We start from the raw sequence: 9,315 nt of genomic DNA on the forward strand, positions 1-9,315 counted from the left end.
AAAAATTGTGCTGACCTCATATAATTGTGGTGGAGGTGAAAGGAAATAATGCATATATGGGTTTAGCACCGTGTCTGGCATAAGTGTTTACTAAGCACAGCTATTTTTCTTAGCTAATAATATCATTATTACTATTAAAACTCAGATCATCTTCTGGTTCAGCCTAGTGCCTTTTTCACTACAATAAACTGTATCCTCCTCAAAGAAAAAAGGTTATATAATCATTGATTTTAAAATGTCACTCATGTTTTATCAAGACTCGAGATGGTTTCCACTCACTCCCATATACCTGATCCACTTATATCCTTGAGTTTCTACCAAAGTGACATTATGATGGCCACAGAAGGTCTTGGGGAGATGGCTATCACTTATTCAGGAAGCCCCTATGACCATTTTACCTCTTCTGGTCTGTAAAAGGAGGAGAATGCTTGTTTGGCACAACTGAAAGCTCAAAGGAGATAAGAGATACAAAGGCGCTTTGAAAAGTTTAATGTCTTTACAGTACCATTATACATCAATGAAACCTTTTGCGAAAGCAGGCAATTCCTAAGATCATTATCTATTCACAAGCCATCAAGAGTTTTGCCATCACGTGAACTATGACCTAAATATAACCCTTAAGGTTCTCTTTATTCCTTGGTTTGAAGAGGAGCAAGCAGTACCCAGCTCAAAACTTTGGACAGGGTGCCAGCAATGGAAGGAGAGAGAAAGCTGTCAGCACACAGAAGTGAACAGATCAAGGATCTTCTGAAGTTTCCTGTCATCTGTGCAGCTAAGTGTTACTTACCTCCTCACTGTGTCTCTCTCCTAAGCACCCTCTACCTCCATCAATCTGCTGTCTTTTCTTCCTCAGCTTTCTTTCTCCTCCTGTCTTCTCTGTTTCTTTCTCCCACCTCCCAACCCCCACTCCATCCTGTCTTTACTTCGCTCTCACTTTGTCTGAAGAATGCTATTTATCGCTAGTTTTTATATGAAAAAACACTTGTAGCCCATGTCCTCAATGTTATATTACTCTTCCACTCATGTAAATTGTTGTTCTATGTTCCTTGAGAAGAAAAAATTAAATAAATAGAACTTTATTGTTGGCAAAGCCCTTTCACATGCGTTATTTTGTTAATCTTTAGGTCCTCTCAAAACCCCATTAGAAAACAGGATTCTGAGTTACAAAAGTGAATAATGACAGCAAAAGCTTTCCCTCTACTTTTTTCTAAATAGGAAAGTGTCTCTTGACTGAACAAAAGAGCCTCCTGCACTGTGAGCTTCAAGCATCACTTGGTTGATTTAGCTCTTTACTTTCTGATTTTACTGTGGACATCTTTCTCTGATCCATTTTGAAGATGTTCACAATCAGGTTATGGTAAATAAATTCTGAATTCTCTAGTATGGTGTTAGAGAGCATCCGTGATTAACCCTGGCCTCTCTTTCCAGCCTTATGTCTCACAACCACTACTTCATGTACCATAGGAGATTATGTTTTTCTGACTGTACCTTTCCTCCTAAACTTCACTCTTAGATAAAGGCTTAGATTAGCCAACTTCTCACAAAATCTGCCAATTGAGATTGGACTGCCCCATAAAGGCCCATATCAAAACTAGCCATTACAAAGCAACCTAAATGTCCATTGACAGATGACTGGATAAAGAAGTTGTGGTATATTTATACAATGGAATACTACTCAGCCATAAAAAAAGAATAAAATGCCATTTGCAGCAACATGGCTGGATCTGGAGATCATCAATCTAAGTGAAGTAAGACAGAAAGAAAAAGAAAAATACCATATGATGTCTCTCATATGTGGAATCTTAAAAAGAAAAAGAAAAAAAGAGGACAGTAATGAACTCATCTACAAAAGAAACAGACTTGCAGACATAGTAAACAATTTTACAGTTACTGGGAAAAGGAATAAATTGAGAGTTTGAGATTTGCAAATGCTAACCGCTATATATAAAAATAGATTTAAAAAAACTAATTTTTTCTGTATAGCACAGGGAACTATATTCAATATCTTGTAATAACCTATAATGAAAAAGAATATATGTACATATATGCATGACTAGGACATTATGCTGTATACCAGAAATTGACACATTGTAACAGACTATACTTCAATTAAAAAATAAATAAAAATTTAAAAAACTAGCCATTACATTTCTCTGAACTCCTACCCTCCCTTTGTCAATGCCTCCATTGGGGCACTCCCCAGATTTGGAATTGTGTTGTTAGTATCACGGTTTAGGAACCCATCGTCTCCCACTACTGTCTGATACACATCTTTGTAGTCCTCACAAACTTAGCACAATGACTACATGCAATAGATTTTCCATGAATACTTAATGAATGACCAAACCTACTCTGTCCAGCCCAAATTCCCTATTAAGACCTGAAAAAGATTCAATTAAAAAATCGTTTATTTATATGTTCATTCCATTTGGGAATCAAATCACTTTATTTAATACCCAATTTTAACCTTAGCAATTATGACATGAAGTTCAATATGCCACTGCTAAGAGTTTCTCTCTCTAAACTCCCAGTTCTGGGGAAAATAAAAACATCTGCCACAGGCACTTTTTCAGGCCCCACAAGCACAGGAGGACTAGGCAAACATGACTATGAACCTGATGCTGACCTTTAAGATGGCTTTAGGTTTGGCAAAACTATTACATGACTTCAAAGCTGGCTTTACTTTTAAATTCTAGTAATCCAAAAAACACTCTGAATTATTTATTTGTCTGCAATGGGTCTTAAAATGTGACATTAACATCCTGGAAAAAATTACATTCGAATCCATTTATAATTGAAAGAGAATATGGTTGATATTTTTTGGAAGCTCCACTCTCTACAAAGAAAGTAGGAATAGGCTATATAATCGTTTATTTAAAAATGCTAGGGTGCTTTATTAAGTAAGACTCAAGACATCTGATCCACGAATGTCTTCAAGTTTCTGCCAAGGTGACATCATAATGACCACAGATGGTCCTTTGAGAGATGGATATCACTGACTCAGGAAGGAAAGGAAGTATGTTTTTGGCTCAGATTTCTTAGCAACATAAGAAATTAATTTTGTTAAAATAGAAAGTCATTCTCTCTGAAAGCTACTGTGTTTTTTCTTTTCAGGTTCAGCAATTTCCCCCAAAACCCAGTATTTTTCACGTTTCCTTTTAAAGATTTTTATAACCTATCCTGATGACCTTTTATAAATAGACAGTCTTTTTTTTTTCCTTATAAGACTCTATATTTAAATAGAAATAAATGTATATGGTAGCAGAAATACTATATTAAGTCTATGTGAAATAGGGACCAGTGAAGCAAGCTAGGTGGTCTTGGCGCTGGGCTCATGGAGGGTGGGATGTGTCCCATCTTCCTTTGCAGAAAACCTCAGCATGTCCCTGAGAGCGCCCCTAGTGGCGACTAAGCAGGAATGCAAGCATTCCTAAATCAGGGTCCCTGATGCTATTCTTTGAGATTAAAGAAGGCTAAGTACTCAGTAATATTCCTCAAGTTCAGTTCCTGGTCTCAATAATATTCAAGCTCAGTACCTATGCCTCATTGGTTAAATCTTCAGAAATATAGCTTAGGAGTAAAAGCTGGCTGATTTGTTATGCATTAAAAACCCCCAAATCTGTCCTCTCCTCTTCAACATCCCCTGCCCTCCCTGACCCTCTCTCAACTCCTGTCCTGCTCCTGGCACACGTAAATATAGCTAAGTGCTCATTTAAGGTTTATCACAGTCTGAGGGGCAAACATAAAAGGATATCCTCAATCCGATTTATTTAAACATTCTCAAATGGCTTCTAATACTTCAGCAGTTTTGTTTTTCGTTTTTACTTTTAACCCTTTGATCCACTTGGAATATATTTTGATACATTACAAGACAGGATTCAATCATTTCTGACCTTAATGACTATCTAGTTACCTCCAAACCATTAATTAAATAAGGTATCTTTTTTCACTACTTCAAAATGCCATTTTTGCTATGTGCTAAATTAGTAAGTGACATTAAAGAGATTTGTATCGAATATTCTATATTTTGAAACAGTGTCCCAAAGTTTTCCCTATTACATTTTATTCTCAAATTCTATTCTGTGCCACTGATTCTTGTGTTTATTTATGCCCCAGGACTACTATTTCAAGTTTCTTATGGCAAACAGTGAAAAGGTTAGTGCCCCATCATTGCATTTATTGTCAGAATTTCCCTAAAAATTCTTGCTGCTTATTTTTCCACCTGAAATTTAGAATCAGCTTGCTACTCCCTCTCAAACAATGCTAACACCACGATCAAAACAACAGTAACAGCAGACCTGTGGTCTCTCTGTGGGTTCCTATTACATTCCTAGTCTCCAGTTCCAACCTTAGCTATTGCCTTAAGCATAACGAAATCACTGAAAAACAAAGTCTTTTCCTGTTTTGTCTCTAAGCTAATTCTTTCTGAATTTCTGGTGGCAGGGGCAAGCATCATTTCATCTTGATGGCGGCCTTGGGCTGTTATTCTGGGCTCTGAGCCCCAGCAATCCTGATATCCCCCTGTGCTTTTTTTTCTTACCAGTTCATGCTATAGCATAATTTAAAGCAGTGTGTTTGAAATCACAAGGACTTACCTTAATACGTCTTTTATGAACTTCTTTTACATAAAGTCTTATAATCCTGAAACAATCTTGCAGTCATTCCAATTCAATCTGAAGTTGTGATCCCGCCCTTTAAACTTGTAAGCATACTGTCCACTTGAGTTCTTAAATAGTCAGACACACGACCGGTTTCCATGCAACCACTCAGGTGAAGTACATACTCTATCTTGAAGCTTTCTGTTCCTCAGCAAAGTGTTTAACATCTGTAGTCAATAAACATACTCCACAGGGGTGTCAAGAGAAAAAATGAACTGAATAAAACACTTTTAAAATAAATGGCAGCAGGCATCTCATAAAATTAAATTTTTAAAAGCTAAAATAAAGTCCTGCCCACCATTTTGACTAAATATATTTTAAAATCTATAAGCAGTGGATAAACTATACTTCACATCCATATATATATATGAACCCATAAAAAGACTGAAGACATAAAAATTAATGAAACTGGTGCATTCTAAAGATTACAATCAATGGCTCTAGGATCTGCATGAGAAATACAGAGCCATTTATGACTTGTTGTCTCATTTTTGTAGGGATGAAAAATAGTAACAACTGACAGTTGAAGTACTTTGTCTCAGGTGCCAGGCTAAGCATTCTACTGAATCTTCACCAAGACCCTATGGTCCAGGTATAATTATCATCTCCATTTTCTAGATGAAAAAAAATCTGAGGCTGAATAAACCAAAGCCAGCCAGGTATCAACTGGTAGACTAGGACTCACCCTCTAGGAAGCTGGACTTAGCCCACAACGCTGCTACTATGCACACATGAGAAGCTAGAATGGGAGCACATGTAGGGCAGTTCAATATAACATGAATTAGGAAATGAGCTGTGAGCCTATTACTGCTGCTTCTCCAGTTCTCGACAGTATTAACACATGCACTCACTATCTTTCTGTTCACTTCGCTAACGTTTTAATGGAGGTACTGGGGATTGAATCGAGGGCCTCGTGCATACTAAGCATGCACTCTGCCACTGAGCTACACCCACTGACTTTTCTAAGAGTAAGGACCACTACCTATTTCACGTACCAAGAACCTGAGCATCTGACACAGCAGCAGATACACAGTAGGTTGCTTCCTGGTGCATGCTGAATAAACAAAATCAATAATTAATATCCCATATAGCTCTATGACTTCTAGAGATACAGGTTCTTTAGAGCAGATTGTAGAGCTTCTAGAGATGCATAGACTTCTAGTTGAAATGTACAACTCTATGGATAATTTTATTATGTAATTAAATAAGATTTCTTCAAACGGGCCAATGAAACAAATAGGCCTCCTTGGAACACTGAGTTGGTGGGTGAGTGGATGAGAAATACTTGCGCATAGAGTGATATGTCAAGGACACTACCTGGTCCTGGAGTTTGTTATGGGTGCAGCAGAGAAAGTTCTCTATGGTCTTAAAGTCCAGCAGTGGAAAATAGACATCCAAAGCAGGTAAGAGGGGGAAAAAAATGCTATGAAAAATAGGAAATACCACATGTGGCTAAAAGTAAGGACAAGCAGACCAATAAACTTGGATCCTTGCTAACTTTAGGACCTAACACGCACTTGCTATGTATAGAAGGAAAATTTTAATTTCATTCAATTCAATATGAAAGTATTTCTATTTAGAACTAGAGTAAAAACACTTATTTTCAATCCTGATTTGGAATCAGAGAGCAATGGGTTGATTGTGTCTGCACTTTTCAAACGGAATGACTTGATGAGAATACCTAACCTCAAGTGCCTGAGTTTCTTTACCTGCTTGCTGTGAGGCAGGAATAACGCAGGCGAGGTGCTCACACATTGCCTGGCTTCTGATAACTAGACAGCAAATGGCAAGTTATTTGTTACCTCCTCTGAGTGATCTCAGCCAAGCAGACAGGAGTTTATTAGAGGCAGCAAATGCCAAAATTCTCTGTTCTGTAAACAAACTTACGTTTTGCCAAACAGTGTCTACGTGGTTTCAGTGGAAGCAAGGTCCCCAAAGCTAGAATATGGAGGCTTTAAATAGGTCAAATGGAATCAAAGTCCGAGAAAGACAATACTGGAGTGACTCCTTTGCAATGTGAAGGTCCACTGATTATTAAATAGCATGACATCTGTGCTTTGTGACTGTTGTGGGGGTGAGGGTAGCTTCTTCATCTCTCCTAGGGATGCTCAGCACCTCTTTCCCAGCCCATAGGTCTATTTTCCCTAAAAGCAAGGTTCTTTTTTTGGTGGGATGACTTCTAGAAACTTAAACTGCAGTAATTTCTTAGAGTCCTCAAATTAAGTTCCCAGATGGCCTGTAGGAATTAACATGGCTTCCTAAATACCAGAAACCATGGGAACTGCATGTACTCCTCCAATGTACAGGGAGCATCTAAGACAACCAAGAAAAATGCACTCTTTAAGCTCTTTTTAAAGTAACTCTCCAAAATGTTTACGATTTTAATAACTTATATGGGGCTTAGTATCTGAGGTCCATAGTGGCCTCTCCAGGTATTGTACTCAAAATAATTGGTACCAGGAGAGTTACTAAGAGTTCTCAAGTCAAGTTATACTAAAAATTGGTTCACTCAGTGAATCTTTTTGAAAACAGCCTGATTTAGTTTCAAACAGGTTTTGCTAAAAAACTGGAGTAAGGGTCCCACTGAGATTTCAAAAACATACCTCACTTTCCATTTTCACTTGACTCTTCAATTCTCATCTTTGAGCTACAGGCTTTTGATCCCTCTCCTAAACCCTGAGGAGGAGTCTGTCCTTCTTGACACTGGAATGGTGAGGGGGAGCTCCAGGGGCGCCGCTCCATACATTTATCCCTGGGGCTCCACATGGGGAGGCACCTTCAGCCACATTCAGGGAAGGGTGATTAATCCTTGGCTCCCCTAGCCCATGTCCACAGGAAGAGCTTGTGTTCTACACAGTCATTCAGAATTGCCTGCTACAATTCCAATATATTTTGAAAGTTAGTGCACCCCTGACACCTACTCAGTGTTTACACAGGCACTAAATTAGGCTGATGTGCTGCACTCGTAGAAAACACCCAGGCTTCGCAGTCAAATGGTTTTGTGATTTTTCAACATGTGATTTTACTTCTCTGAGTCCGTTTTCTAATTCTCAAAATGTGGATAACAGGAGGCATGTTATGGGGTTGCTGTGAGATTTTGATGAGACAAGGTTTAGTAAGGAACTTGGAATAATATCTGAGATATAGCAGAGGCTCAATAAATGGTCATTGCTATACTTTCCATTGTTTCTTTTTTTATCCACAAGGATCATCTTTGCTCAGGGCCAAAGAACAAGAAACTGTGGAGAGGCTCCATAAATGGGATACCGGAAATATGAGTGAGGTCTTATTTTTAGTTTACCATCAGCTTTTTCTACTCTTTAGTGCAAATTATCCATCCACTTTAAACTTTAATTCTCAGGGGTACATTACCTGGGAGACATTCAAGCTAGAAAGAACTGTGGGTTGAGGTGATCAGATCAAAGTGAAGGATTTGGGTAAGAACAGGGATGCTGTTTCTTCACTTTGGCCTTGGGACAGGTAGAGCTGACTGAGAAGAGAGGACTGGAGAAGTCCCCTCCCCGCATGGCTGGTACTGACTCTAGGCTGTAAGGTGAGAGGCAATGGGGGTCTGGGATCAGGTCAGTCTGTCCTCACAGGATCCCCTGTGATCACCCCTACAATGTGAGGGCTGATTAGCACGTTGGGGGAGTGGGTGGGGAGCCCTCTGGTGGGCAGGGAGCCCTCCGGGGAGGTCAAGCTGGGATCAGGACAGTGGTAAGATCCCCAAATCTTCCCTTCTCAGAAGCATGCAGATTACCTTAAAAATCCTAAGGAAGGTGTTGTTTGAGTTTAGGGTGGGAGCAGAGGGTGGAGTACAAACAAGGAAAATACTAAAAACATGCATAATTTAATTGATTCCAATCTGGCTGAAGACTGAGAAGCTAGGTGCCTCTTTCCAAACCAAAAATAAGTTGCCTGCTTCCTTTTTGTTACTCACTGTGTCACTGATGCCAAAAGAAACACCTCAACTGTGGCCAGGAAGTGAACTGTTCAGAAGGCAGTTTCTTTCCGCTCCCATATGTTGTGTGCTCAACTGTGAATGTAGTGGACGACTCCAATAACTCAGACACCACAATTCTAGATACAACTTCCTTCCACTTCTACAAGAGAAAAAAACGATGCTTGACATGGACATACCATGTCTCTCCAGTCCTCATCACAGAACCCATGAAGACACACACGTGCAGAGTCAACAAACCAGGCACCAAAGCCTTTACATCCAGCTGAACAAAATAATGATGAAAGGCATGGGCTGAAGACTCACTCTCTGGATTTGAAACTGGCTCTGATGCCTACTTGCTGTGTGACACTGAGAAACTGACTTAACCTGTCTGTGCCAATGTTAATGGTTCCTAGCTTTCACAGACTGCTGTGAAAATGACTGAGTCCACTTGCGTACGTGTGCCTGGCACATGCTAGCACTCCCCAGTGTCAGCTGCTATTCTTATCTATTCAATTCTGAAAAACTCAGGTCTCTCTCATGCATCCAACTGCCCGTGCCTTGCAATATTTTGAATTCCGACTCTGTGTGCCTGGGGAAAGTTATCGAATCTTCCTGAGCCTTGGTTTCCCACCCCCATAAATTGGGGACAATGATAATAACTTTCAAAAGGTGCTGTGAGGATTAAAAATTAACGTTTTTAAAGTGCTTCAC

General features: G+C 39.3%; 1 protein-coding gene across 1 annotated transcript in view; it reads right to left on the minus strand.

Annotated features, from left to right (window-relative positions):
* The window catches only part of CFAP206 (cilia and flagella associated protein 206), a 43,508-nt gene extending 38,655 nt beyond the window's left edge, over positions 1 to 4,853 (minus strand). The window contains exon 1 of the mRNA XM_010987716.3: positions 4,596 to 4,853. The gene's annotated coding sequence lies outside the window, so the exon portion shown is untranslated. The remainder of the gene's footprint in view (positions 1 to 4,595) is intronic.
* Positions 4,854 to 9,315: the final 4,462 nt, after the last annotated feature.

This window comes from Camelus dromedarius, chromosome 6 (genome assembly GCF_036321535.1).
Source record: "Camelus dromedarius isolate mCamDro1 chromosome 6, mCamDro1.pat, whole genome shotgun sequence".
NCBI classification, from domain to species: Eukaryota; Metazoa; Chordata; class Mammalia; order Artiodactyla; family Camelidae; genus Camelus; species Camelus dromedarius.